Consider the following 14,519-nt stretch of genomic DNA (forward strand, 5'->3'; position numbering starts at 1 on the left):
GATTCATACCAGCTCACACCACAACACACCGTACACCATGGCATTTAACTAAAACCAGGTAACAGCGTGAACCAAAGAGATTAGCAACAGGCTGACCTTAACCGAAACACAACCTTTGTGTAACAAAAGCAATAACCATTAACAAGTACTGTAGAAAAAATCCGCACTGGGACGGGCGCCCAGCATCCTCTACGGACTAAGAGAAAATAATTTACCGGTAGGTATTAAAATCCTATTTTCTCCTACGTCCTAGAGGATGCTGGGGACTCCAAAAGGACCATGGGGTTTATACCAAAGCTCCAGACCGGGCGGGAGAGTGTGGATGACTCTGAGCAAACATGAGGTCCTCATCAGCTAGGGTATCAAACTTGTAGAATTTTGCAAAAGTGTTTGAACCCGACCAAGTAGCTGCTCGACAAAGTTGTAACACAGACACCCTGGGCAGCCGCCGAAGACAAGCCCACCCTCCTAGTGGAATGGGCCTTCACCGATTTCGGTAACGGCAATCCAGCCGTAGAATGAGCATGCTGAATCATATTACAGATCCAGCGTGCAATAGTCTGCTTAGAAGCAGGAGCCCCAACCGTGTTGGAAGCATACAGGACAAACAGCGCCTGTTTTCCTAATACGAGCCGTTCTGGCTACATAAATTTTCAAAGCCCTGACCACATCGAGAGACTTTGACTCAGCCAAGGCTTCAGTAGCCACAGGTACCACAATAGGTTGGTTCATGTGAAACGAAGAAACCACCTTTGGGAGAAATTGTTGACGAGTCCTCAACTCCGCTCTATCTACATGGAAAACCAAGTAGGGGCTTTTGTGAGACAAAGCCGCCAACTCTGACACCCGCCTTGCGGACGCCAAGGCCAATAGCATGACCACTTTCCAAGTGAGAAATGTCAACTCAACCTTTTGTAAAGGTTCAAACCAATGCGACAAAAGGAACTGTAACACCACGTTAAGGTCCCATGGTGCCACTGCGGGCACAAATGGAGGCTGGCTGTGCAGCACGCTCTTCACGAAAGTCTGAACTTCTGGAAGCGAGGCCAATTCCTTTTGAAAGAAAATAGATAAGGCCGAGATCTGCACTTCAATGGAGCCTAACTTAAGGCCCAAATCCACACCAGCTTGCAAAAAATGGAGAAAACGACCCAGCTGAAATTCTTCCGTAGGCTTCTTCTTGGATTCGCACCAAGACACATATTTTCTCCAAATACGGTGGTAATGCTTCGCCGTTACCTCCTTTCTAGCTTTCAGTAGAGTGGGGATGACCTCTCCGGGAATACCCTTTCGAGCTAGGATTTGGCGTTCAACCGCTATGCCGTCAAACGCAACCGCGGTAAGTCTTGGAACACGCACGGCCCCTGCTGTAATAGATCCTCTCTTAGAGGAAGAAGCCAGGAATCTCCTATGAGTAATTCCTGAAGATCCGGATACCCTCCGTGGCCAATCTGGAACAACGAGTATCGCCTGAACCCTTGTTCTTCTTATGATCCTTATCACCTTTGGGATGAGAGGAAGTGGAGGGAACACATAGACCGACTGAAACACCCATGGTGTCACTAGAGAGTCCACAGCTACTGCCTGAGGGTCCCTCGACCTAGAACAATAAGTCTGAAGCTTCTTGTTGAGGCGAGACGCCATCATGTCTATTTGAGGAATTCCCCAACGACCTGTCACTTCTGCAAAGACTTACAAAGGAAGAGAAAGAAAGCTCTTGTGTGGGCGCACTCTTGAAAAAAGAAAAAAGAAGAGAAAATTCTTCAGATATGAGTTGAGAAAATGTTAAAACAAATATTTATTGAATAATCGATTAAAAATTGTTCATATCCCACTGTGATCAAAAAGAATTTTTAATGAATATAAAAATTTTTATATTTTTTATTTTTATATTGTTTTATTTTCCTTTATTAGAAAAAATGTGGAAAAAATAGGCAAAAGTAAAAGTAAAAATAAAGGAAATGTTCTGGTCTCGTTAATCACAAAAAACGGATTAGAAAGGTTACAGACACTTGATAGTCTAGCAACCGTTTCTCCTGACCAGCACAGAAATTCTGTGTTAATGAAAACGAACAAGGAGATCCAATTCTATGTCTTTGAAGACCACTTAGGGGGTCAATGTTGGACAAATTGCTGATCACCTACTGTACCTAGGTCACAAAATTATCGACATATCTTAAAATTCTTAAACATGTAGAAATGATTATCGTAATCAGAAAGAAGGAAAGGGGTAAAGAGATGATTGAGAAAAGAAAAGAAAAAGATGGGTATGTGGGAGAGGAAAGAGGGGAATGGAAGGAAGAGGGAGGGAGGTGAAAAAGTGGTGATACTGCTGTTGGTGTCCACCCTTCAGATGAAGGGGAATAGTGTCCTTCTCTACAACACCAGGTATTCCCAGGAAGTCTCCTTTCAGGTACTGACCTGGCCCAACGCTGCTTAGCTTCCAAGATCGGACGAGATCGGGCATTAACTGCGTGGTATGATAGTAGAGAGGCTATCTACCAATGAGAGTGCACCTATATATGAAAAGTGGAAAAGAGTGGAAAGAAAAGACCAATAATGTGAATAATGTGTGGATCTGCTTTCCACGTTAGGCAAGGTGACTCATTCGCCAATTGGCCAGTGATACACCCTGGATCATGGATGAGAGTCCACTGAAATGGGATGGACCAGTGAGGAACAAAAGGGGAAAGGAGGGGCAAGGAAGGACAAAGGGGGGAAGAAAAAAGAATGGAGGAAAAAGGTTATAAAGTCACAGAGAAAAGTATAATAATCAAATGGTGTTAATAATCACAAAGGGGTTAGCCAAAGAGAGAGAAAAAAGCCGATGAACTATACAGTAGGTGGGAAATCCCCCAGATTTAAGATCACTAACATCTCTTTTGCATAGTTAGAAGAATCTCCTGTACGAATCCGTAGAAAACGCGTTTCGCCCGTTAGGCTTGTTCACTTCCGGGATCTCGGAAGTGAACAAGCCTAACGGGCGAAACGCGTTTTCTACGGATCCGTACAGGAGATTCTTCCATGGATGACTACTGATTACCATAGGCCCCTGGAATCTGATATCCTCACACCATGAGTATCAAACTTGTTATTTCTAACTTTTTAATGATATGCGTAACTATGCAAAAGAGATGTTAGTGATCTTAAATCTGGGGGATTTCCCACCTACTGTATAGTTCACCTTTTTGCATATATACAGGGTAATTAACCCCGTACGCCACTCGGGATAAACAAGGTGTGCATTGCACTATTCTCTTATCATCAGTGAACTTGCATCACTTTACTCATAGGTGCTCATGCACACAATATATCTGACATCATTGTATATAATCTATAAATCTACTTGATGTGATTTCAGATATCCTGCAAATTTTGTGCAAAACAGTGAATTCACATCACTGTATTCCTAAGTGCCCGTGCACACGACATATCCGGTCTCAATTCATATTTACCCATTCACTTTATGTGCTTTCAGGTGATATATAATAATTTTTGCCATATATAGAGACATCGGCTTTTTTCTCTCTCTTTGGCTAACCCCTTTGTGATTATTAACACCATTTGATTATTATACTTTTCTCTGTGACTTTATAACCTTTTTCCTCCATTCTTTTTTCTTCCCCCCTTTGTCCTTCCTTGCCCCTCCTTTCCCCTTTTGTTCCTCACTGGTCCATCCCATTTCAGTGGACTCTCATCCATGATCCAGGGTGTATCACTGGCCAATTGGCGAATGAGTCACCTTGCCTAACGTGGAAAGCAGATCCACACATTATTCACATTATTGGTCTTTTCTTTCCACTCTTTTCCACTTTTCATATATAGGTGCACTCTCATTGGTAGATAGCCTCTCTACTATCATACCACGCAGTTAATGCCCGATCTCGTCCGATCTTGGAAGCTAAGCAGCGTTGGGCCAGGTCAGTACCTGAAAGGAGACTTCCTGGGAATACCTGGTGTTGTAGAGAAGGACACTATTCCCCTTCATCTGAAGGGTGGACACCAACAGCAGTATCACCACTTTTTCACCTCCCTCCCTCTTCCTTCCATTCCCCTCTTTCCTCTCCCACATACCCATCTTTTTCTTTTCTTTTCTCAATCATCTCTTTACCCCTTTCCTTCTTTCTTATTACGATAATCATTTCTACATGTTTAAGAATTTTAAGATATGTCGATAATTTTGTGACCTAGGTACAGTAGGTGATCAGCAATTTGTCCAACATTGAACCCCTAAGTGGTCTTTCAAGACATAGAATTGGATCTCCTTGTTCGTTTTCATTAACACAGAATTTCTGTGCTGGTCAGGAGAAACGGTTGCTAGACTATCAAGTGTCTGTAACCTTTCTAATCCTTTTTTTGTGATTAACGAGACCAGAACATTTCCTTTATTTTTACTTTTGCCTATTTTTTCCACATTTTTTCTAATAAAGGAAAATAAAACAATATAAAAATAAAAAAAATATAAAAAAATTTATATTCATTAAAAATTCTTTTTGATCACAGTGGGATATGAACAATTTTTAATCGATTATTCAATAAATATTTGTTTTAACATTTTCTCAACTCATGTCTGAAGAATTTTCTCTTCTTTTTTCTTTTTTCAAGAGTGCGCCCACACAAGAGCTTTCTTTCTCTCCCTTTGTAAGTATAACTACTTTCTAGCTCTGGGTGCACTGCCAATAAGGACCACAATTGAAAAGTTGTTTTCTTTTCCAATACTTGTCCAATTTTGGCTCTTTTTAATCTCATTATAATTCATACCGGTGCCAGGTCATCCTTTCTTTTGTCAACACTTCTGCAAAGACCTCTTGATGAAAACCCCACTCTCCTGGATGGAGATCATGTCTGCTGAGGAAGTCTGCTTCCCAGTTGTCCACGCCTGGAATGAAGACCACTGACAGAGCGCTTGCATGTTTTTCCGCCCAGCGAAGAATCTTTGTGGCCTCCGCCATCGCCGCTCTACTCCTTGTTCCGCCTTGGCGGTTTATGTGCACCACCGCTGTTATGTTGTCCGACTGATTCAGGACGGGTAGGCCGCGCAGCAGATGTTCCGCTTGTAGAAGGCCGTTGTAGATGGCCCTTAATTACAGAATGTTTATGTGTAGACAAGCTTCTTGGCTCAACCATTTTCCCTGGAAATTTAACCTCTGTGTGACTGCTCCCCAACCTCGGAGACTTGCATCCGTGGTCACCAAGATCCAATCTTGGATCCCGAACCTGCGACCCTCTAGAAGGTGAGAAAGTTGGAGCCACCACAGGAGAGAAATCCTGGCCCTGGGTGACAGGCTTATCTTCCGGTGCATGTGTAGATGAGACTCGGACCACTTGTTCAACAGGTCCCACTGAAAAGTTCTTGCATGGAACCTGCCAAACGGAATGGCCTCGTAGGCCGCCACCATTTTCCCCAGCACTCGAGTGCATTGATGAATCGACACTCTTGCCGGTTTCAGAAGCTTCTTGACCATGTTCTGGAGTTCCAGAGCTTTTTCCAACGGGAGAAAAATTCTCTGTAGTTCCGTGTCCAGAATCATGCCCAAAAACGACAGCCGTGTTGTCGGAATCAACTGCGACTTTGGCAAGTTTAGGAGCCAGCCATGTTGTTGCAGAACTGTCAGGGAGAGCGCAACGTTTTTTTTAGCAACTGCTTCTGTGATCTCGCCTTTATCAGGAGATCGTCCAAGTACAGGATAATTGTGACCCTTTGCTTGCGCAGGAGTACCATCATTTCCGCCATTACTTTGGTGAAAATCCTCGGGGCCATGGAAAGACCAAACGGCAACGTCTGAAATTGGTAGTGACAATCCTGTACAGCGAACCTTAGGTACGCCTGATGGGGACATGTAGGTAAGCATCCTTTATGTCGACTGACACTATAAAATCCCCCCCCCCTCCCCCTCCAGACTGGAGATCACTGCTCGGAGAGATTCCATCTTGAATTTGAATCTTTTTAAATACAGATTGAGAGATTTTAAGTTCAGAATCGGTCTGGCCGAGCCATCCGGTTTCGGGACCACGAACAGGGTTGAATAAAACCCTTCCCCCCGCTGTAACTGGGGTACCGTGACAATGACTTGCTGCGGACACAGCTTTTGTATTGCCACACACACTACCTCTTTTTCTGGAAGAGAAGCTGGCAAGGCCGATTTGAAAAATCGGTGCGGAGGCATGTCTTGAAACTCCAGTTTGTATCCTTGGGTCATAATTTCCAGCACCCAAGGATCCAGGCCCGAGTGGACCCAGACCTGACTGAGGAGCTGAAGACGCGCCCCCACCGGTGCGGACTTCCGCAGCGGAGCCCCAGCGTCATGCGGTGGATTTGGCAGAAGCCGTGGAGGACTGGGAGCTTGCCACAGCCGGCGATCTTTTTCCTTTTCCCTTACCTCTAGCAGCAAGGAAAGAGGACCCTCGTCCTTTCCTGAATTTATGAGACCGAAAGGACTGCATCTGGTATTGAGGGGTTTTCTTTTGCTGTGGAGGGACAAAAGGCAAAAAGGACGACTTACCCGCCTTCACCAAACAAAACTTCACCTTTGAAGGGCAGAGCCTCCATAGCCTTTTTAGAATCAGCATCACCATTCCATTGATGCGTCCACAACGCCCTCCTAGCCGAGATTGCCATGGCATTGGCCCTTGAAGCCAAGAGGCCAATATCTCTCGCAGCGTCCTTTAGATAGACTGCAGCGTCCCTGATGTGACCCAGCGTCAAAAGCATGCTTTCCCTATCCAGGGTGTCTATTTCAGATGACAAGTGATCTGCCCACTTTTCAATAGCGCTACTCACCCATGCCGATGCCACGGCCGGCCTGAGCAGCGTACCCGTAGTGACATAAATAGATTTCAAGGTAGTTTCCTGCTTACGATCGGCAGGATCTTTAAGTGCTGCCGTGTCCGGGGACGGTAGCGCCACCTTCTTGGACAAACGCGCCAGGGCTTTGTCGACCGTAGGGGAGGATTCCCACCGTAACCTATCCCCCGAGGGAAATGGATACGCCATAGAAATCCTCCTGGGAATCAGTAGTCTCTTGTCAGGAGATTCCCAAGCTTTTTCAAAAAGAGCGTTCAGTTCATGAGAGGGAGGAAACGTTACCTCAGGTTTCTTTCCCTTAAACATTGTCTCAGGAAAAGCGGGGTCTTCTGTGACCATCTCCCATGGATTGTATCCATGCTTGGTTCTGAGCCTCAGATTTGTCCAACCTCTTGTGCAACAAAGCCACACTTGTATTTAAAACACTCCACATCTCTACCCAATCAGCAGTCGGCGGTGCCGACGGAGTCACTCCCTCATTCTATTCAGCCCCCACCACAGCCTCCTCCTGGAAAGAGCATTCAGCCTCAGACATGTCGACACACGCGTACCGACACCCACTAACACACTGGGCTATAGGGGACAGACCCACAGTAAGGCCCTTCAGGGAGACAGAGAGGGAGTTTGCCAGCTCACACCCAGCGCCTCACCGGTCTGAAAGAATTAAATAATGCCCCAGACCTATAAGCGCTTTTATATAATAGAAACCAACACCAATTGCTGTGCCCCCCCCCCCTTGTTTTTAGCACCCTGTTATTGTGACAGCAGTGAAGGGCCAGGAGCAGCGTCTCTGCAGCAAGCTGTGGAGATAAAATGGCGCTGGTTAGAGCTGGAGGACAAAGCCCCGCCCCCTCAATGGCACGCTTGTATCACGCTTTTCTTTATACTGGCGGGGGTATGTATACAGTGTCTATGCACTGTATACCAATTTGCCAGTCTCAGAGGTTTTATTGCTGTCCAGGGTGCCCCCCCTGCGCCCTGCACCCATGTAGTGCCTTGTGTGTGTGTGGGAGCTGCGCGGTACCTCAAGGAAGAACTGAAGTCTTCTGCCGACTCTGAAGTCTTCTTGCTTCTGCTACTCACCCGGCTTCTTACTTCAGGCTCTGTGAGGGGGACGGCGGCGCGGCTACGGGAACGAACAGCTAGGCTATACCAAGTGATCAGACCCTCTGGAGCTAATGGTGTCCAGTAGCCTAAGAAGCAGAGCCTTTGAACTCACAGAAGTAGGTCTGCTTCTCTCCCCTCAGTCCCACGAAGCAGGGAGCCTGTTGCCCGCAGTGCTCCCTGAAAATAATAAACCTAACAAAAATCTTTTTTAGAGAAACTCTGAAGAGCTCCCCTAGTGTGTGACAAGTCTCCTCTGGACACAGAATCTAACTGAGGTCTGGAGGAGGGGCATAGAGGGAGGAGCCAGTTCACACCCATTAAAGTCTTAAAGTGTCCATGTCTCCTGCGGATCCCGTCTATACCCCATGGTCCTTTTGGAGTCCCCAACATCCTCTAGGACGTAGGAGAAATCATGGATATTTCCTTATTACCTTTCAGTCCCGATCTGTACTGCTTTCTCCACACACTAGTGTATGGGGAACTAAATTCATAAAACTCAGAAAAACAACATTTTTGGAGCTGGACAGCAGGAACCTTTGCGCTTCTTCCCTATGGTAATGAGCCCTGGGTTGCAATGAGGAATCTGTGTGTCAGGATTCTGTAACTTTGTCTGTCCCCGGATGGGGCACTAGTGGGTCAGTGTAGGAGTGATAGAGGAAACGGGGAAACTGACGAAAAGTTCAGCGCATGTGCGCTTGATATTTATTATCACACAGGGATAACGGATGACAGGAACCATGAATAATAACTTAATCCGATAAATTAATATTTCAAAAGTCAATGGTAACAAATGAGCAATGAAGATGAACTTGTAACTTGATATAAATGATAAGGCAATAATGAAATCAGATGCAGCAAACGAAACTACGATATATAACAAATACCAATCAAAGCACACAGTCTCTGTAGAAGCACACGTCTTTAAGCCAAGCAAGGCCCTAGCACAGGGGTGGGCAATTATTTCAGCTGGGGGGCCGCTTAACACTTCCAGCGAATATTCGAGGGCTACACACAAAATACTCAAAAAGAGATCCCTTTTTACACATTACGGCAGACAGCGTGCCCTTTTTACACATTATGGCAGACAGTGTCCCCCTTTTTACACATTACGACAGACAGCGTCCCCTTTTTACACATTACGACAGACAACGTCCCCTTTTTACACATTACGACAGACAACAGACAGCACCCCCATTTTTATAATTACGGCAGACAGCGCCCCCGCTTTTATACATTACGGCAGACAGTGCCCCCGCTTTTATACATTACGGCAGACAGCGCCCCCGCTTTTATACATTACGGCAGACAGCGCCCCCGCTTTTATACATTACGGCAGACAGCGCCCCCGCTTTTATACATTACGGCAGACATCGCCCCCGCTTTTATACATTACGGCAGACAGCGCCCCCGCTTTTATACATTACGGCAGACAGCGCCCCCGTTTTTATACATTACGGCAGACAGCATCCCCTTTTTACACATTACAGCAGACATCGCCCCCGTTTTTATACATTACGGCAGACAGCACCCCCGTTTTTATAATTACGGCAGACAGCGCCCCCATTTTTATACATTACGGCAGACAGCGCCCCCGTTTTTACACATTACGGCAGACAGCGCCCCCGTTTTTACACATTACGGCAGACAGGGCCCCCGTTTTTACACATTACGGCAGACAGTCCCTACCCCCCTTTCCCCACCCTCCCCTAAACCTATATAGCAGTCCTTACCCTCCCCCCCCCCACTCCCATAAACCCATACAACCGTTTTTAACTCCCCTCCCCATAACTTATAGGGCAGCTTTAGCTGTATCCAGGGGGTTTACCTATTTGTCAGTGACGATCACCACTGTCAGTGATGATCTGCGCTGCTGCTGCTTCTCCCAGCTGGCCGCCGTTTCTTCTCCCCACTGGCCTCCGCTTGTGCTCCCCACTGGCCGCTTCGTTCTGCTCCGAGTCCCACTCTGCAGTGCCCGCCCAGCACCGCCCCCGTGACGCCCAGCGCATGAGATAGAGGAAATCCCGGTCAGCTGACCATGTGACGTGACCGGGATTTCCTCAGCGGCGCCGCGTCTGCGAGCAGTGCAATGACAAGCGGCCTGTCGGGCCTCTTGTCATTGCACTCTGGTGGGGCACAGCGGGCCAGGCAGGATCGGGCCGCATCCGGCCCGCATGTTGCCCACCCCTACCCTAGCAGGAGACAGTTCTAAGGCGCCCTACACATTAGGCGATGTGCCGCCGAGGTGACCGACGGCCGATACGGCCGACCTGGCGGCAGGGGGGCAGTGACGGGGGGAGTTAAGTTTCTTCATTCCCCCCGTCACCCGGCTCCATAGACGTGCAGGCAAATATGGACGATCTCGTCCATATTGGCCTGCATGCACAGCCGACATGTCACCAGCGATGAACGAGCGCGGGGCCTAGCATCGTTCATCGCTGGTGACTCCACACTGCACGATATGAACGTTATCTCGTTCATTAACGAACGATATCGTTCATATCGTGCAGTGATATCGGCATGTGTGTAGGGCCTATAACACAGCAAGTTGTTAAGTGCTGAATGCAATGCACAATGCTAGATGCTGGTAATCAGGTGCACAGGCTGAGTAATGGAAGAACACCTGAAGAAAGTCTCTTACTGCAAGTTGTTGTGGCAAACTGTGGCTGGAGTTCATAGCAAACTGAAGACTGAAGAATGACAACAACGAAACCACTGGAAACAGGAACACAGGAACCAGGAGAACTTGTACACCGAATGTGACTCGTAGGAAAGCTGGAATGGATGCTGGTACTTGTAGTTCCACAGGAACACTGGAACAGGGAAACAACTTGGAAATGCCAGAAATAGGAGATCGCTGGAAACAGGGGATTGCAGACTGGAACTGGAATGGAACTGCTGGAACCTGTAGTTCCACAGGTCCAATACACTGGGGAATCACTGAAGACAGGAGCCGCCTGTTCAAAGGATGTGACGCGTTGTCCAAGGCAATGAGACTGACCCAGGAACTGGAGTTTATACCCCTTGGTCTGTGATGATTGGATGTTGCATCTCTGTGAGAACACACCCCGCTGGACTGGGTGTTCAGATCAGCTGTGAGTTAGCTGAAGCACTGTGTACTCCAGGCTGCAGTAGACTGAAAACAGGAACTGGAACTGAACGGCTGGAACCTGTAGTTCCACAGTAAGTGATGCGATAGAGAATGCAGATTCCTGACACTGTGTTCCTGTTTGGCCCCCTATTTGGAAGTTGCACGTGTGAACACAAGTAAACACATGCATACATGATCTCGATTTTGGAGACAGCTGATCTTTGAATCCACTGCTGCTACTCGGAGTAGTATTATTACTCACTCAGTGTGCATTAGGGAACACAAATTGTTTTTTCTTACACAGAATTACCCCTCCCTTTTAGCACCTGACTGATATTACATCTGATTGAGCAGCTTTCCAATATTTGTGCATTGTATTTAGAGAGGCATGGATGGGTCAGCATTAGGAGGGATTGCTGGCTCCAGAGTGCCATTGGAGAAGCCAGGGGTGTCTCCAGGTAAGCTGGCTCTCAGATGCTGTAGGAGCCATTATCATGTGGCCTTACACTGGGCATTTAGACCCAGACATATATGTAATTATTTATGGGGTGGGTGTGGGGTGCGGTGGCCCCTGTGTCGGTATGGCTGGGCGGCTTCAGGTCGGCACACCCTAACACTTTATTAACACTCATGATTTTCCCTATCACTTTGTATATATTTTTGTATTTTAATCACACTTCACTTATATAGCACTTCTGTGCTTCTTTTTAACCCTTATTATTTTTCACCTGTGTGCTGACCTGGGGTAGCCGGCCTGTGCCGGCATGATGTGGTCCTGCATCCCGGACCCATACCTAGTATTAGGGACCCCCAGTGACGGAGAAGCCTTGTCGATCGGCCTGGGGGCTTAACCCTATATCTGCAGATATACGCAACTAAGATTTCCGTATTATCTGATTATTATGTAGTATTATTACTCACTCAGTGTGCATTAGGGAACACAAATTGTTTTTTCTTACACAGAATTACCCCTCCCTTTTAGCACCTGACTGATATTACATCTGATTGAGCAGCTTTCCAATATTTGTGCATTGTATTTAGAGAGGCATGGATGGGTCAGCATTATGAGGGATTGCTGACTCCAGAGTGCCATTGGAGAAGCCAGGGGTGTCTCCAGGTAAGCTGGCTCTCAGATGCTGTAGGAGCCATTATCATGTGGCCTTACACTGGGCATTTAGACCCAGACATATATGTAATAATTTATGGTGTGGGGTGCGGTGGCCCCTGTGTCGGTATGGCTGGGCGGCTTCAGGTCGGCACACCCTAACACTTTATTAACACTCATGATTTTCCCTATCACTTTGTATATATTTTTGTATTTTAATCACACTTCACTTATATAGCACTTCTGTGCTTCTTATTAACCCTTATTATTTTTCACCTGTGTGCTGACCTGGGGTAGCCGGCCTGTGCCGGCATGATGTGGTCCTGCACCCCGGACCCATACCTAGTATTAGGGACCCCCAGTGACGGAGAAGCCATGTCGATCGGCCTGGGGGCTTAACCCTATATCTGCAGATATACGCAACTAAGATCTCCGTATTATCTGATTATTATGTAGTATTATTACTCACTCAGTGTGCAGTAGGGAACACAAATTGTTTTTTCTTACACAGAATTACCCCTCCCTTTTAGCACCTGACTGATATTACATCTGATTGAGCAGCTTTCCAATATTTGTGCATTGTATTTAGAGAGGCATGGATGGGTCAGCATTAGGAGGGATTGCTGACTCCAGAGTGCCATTGGAGAAGCCAGGGGTGTCTCCAGGTAAGCTGGCTCTCAGATGCTGTAGGAGCCATTATCATGTGGCCTTACACTGGGCATTTAGACCCAGACATATATGTAATTATTTATGGGGTGGGTGTGGGGTGCGGTGGCCCCTGTGTCGGTATGGCTGGGCGGCTTCAGGTCGGCACACCCTAACACTTTATTAACACTCATGATTTTCCCTATCACTTTGTATATATTTTTGTATTTTAATCACACTTCACTTATATAGCACTTCTGTGCTTCTTATTAACCCTTATTATTTTTCACCTGTGTGCTGACCTGGGGTAGCCGGCCTGTGCCGGCATGGTGTGGTCTTGCACCCCGGACCCATACCTAGTATTAGGGACCCCCAGTGACGGAGAAGCCTTGTCGATCGGCCTGGGGGCATAACCCTATATCTGCAGATATACGCAACTAAGATCTCCGTATTATCTGATTATTATGTAGTATTATTACTCACTCAGTGTGCATTAGGGAACACAAATTGTTTTTTCTTACACAGAATTACCCCTCCCTTTTAGCACCTGACTGATATTACATCTGATTGAGCAGCTTTCCAATATTTGTGCATTGTATTTAGAGAGGCATGGATGGGTCAGCATTAGGAGGGATTGCTGACTCCAGAGTGCCATTGGAGAAGCCAGGGGTGTCTCCAGGTAAGCTGGCTCTCAGATGCTGTAGGAGCCATTATCATGTGGCCTTACACTGGGCATTTAGACCCAGACATATATGTAATTATTTATGGGGTGGGAGTGGGGTGCGGTGGCCCCTGTGTCGGTATGGCTGGGCGGCTTCAGGTCGGCACACCCTAACACTTTATTAACACTCATGATTTTCCCTATCACTTTGTATATATTTTTGTATTTTAACCACACTTCACTTATATAGCACTTCTGTGCTTCTTATTAACCCTTATTATTTTTCACCTGTGTGCTGACCTGGGGTAGCCGGCCTGTGCCGGCATGGTGTGGTCTTGCACCCCGGACCCATACCTAGTATTAGGGACCCCCAGTGACGGAGAAGCCTTGCCGATCGGCCTGGGGGCATAACCCTATATCTGCAGATATACGCAACTAAGATCTCCGTATTATCTGATTATTATGTAGTATTATTACTCACTCAGTGTGCATTAGGGAACACAAATAGTTTTTTCTTACACAGAATTACCCCTCCCTTTTAGCACCTGACTGATATTACATCTGATTGAGCAGCTTTCCAATATTTGTGCATTGTATTTAGAGAGGCATGGATGGGTCAGCATTAGGAGGGATTGCTGACTCCAGAGTGCCATTGGAGAAGCCAGGGGTGTCTCCAGGTAAGCTGGCTCTCAGATGCTGTAGGAGCCATTATCATGTGGCCTTACACTGGGCATTTAGACCCAGACATATATGTAATTATTTATGGGGTGGGAGTGGGGTGCGGTGGCCCCTGTGTCGGTATGGCTGGGCGGCTTCAGGTCGGCACACCCTAACACTTTATTAACACTCATGATTTTCCCTATCACTTTGTATATATTTTTGTATTTTAATCACACTTCACTTATATAGCACTTCTGTGCTTCTTATTAACCCTTATTATTTTTCACCTGTGTGCTGACCTGGGGTAGCTGGCCTGTGCCGGCATGATGTGGTCCGGCACCCCGGACCCATACCTAGTATTAGGGACCCCCAGTGACGGAGAACCCTTGTCGATCAGCCTGGGGGCTTAACCCTATATCTGCAGATATACGCAACTAAGATCTCCGTA

General features: G+C 46.7%; 1 protein-coding gene and 2 pseudogenes across 3 annotated transcripts in view; 1 reads left to right on the forward strand and 2 right to left on the reverse strand.

Moving 5' to 3' along the window:
• Positions 1–14,519, reverse strand: part of SLC29A4 (solute carrier family 29 member 4) — a 601,272-nt gene that overhangs the window by 249,375 nt on the left and 337,378 nt on the right. The window lies entirely within an intron of this gene.
• LOC134946378 (5S ribosomal RNA) lies at positions 2,374–2,491 on the reverse strand (annotated as a pseudogene).
• LOC134946390 (5S ribosomal RNA) lies at positions 3,851–3,968 on the forward strand (annotated as a pseudogene).

The sequence above is a fragment of the Pseudophryne corroboree genome, chromosome 7, assembly GCF_028390025.1.
Source record: "Pseudophryne corroboree isolate aPseCor3 chromosome 7, aPseCor3.hap2, whole genome shotgun sequence".
Taxonomy (NCBI): domain Eukaryota; kingdom Metazoa; phylum Chordata; class Amphibia; order Anura; family Myobatrachidae; genus Pseudophryne; species Pseudophryne corroboree.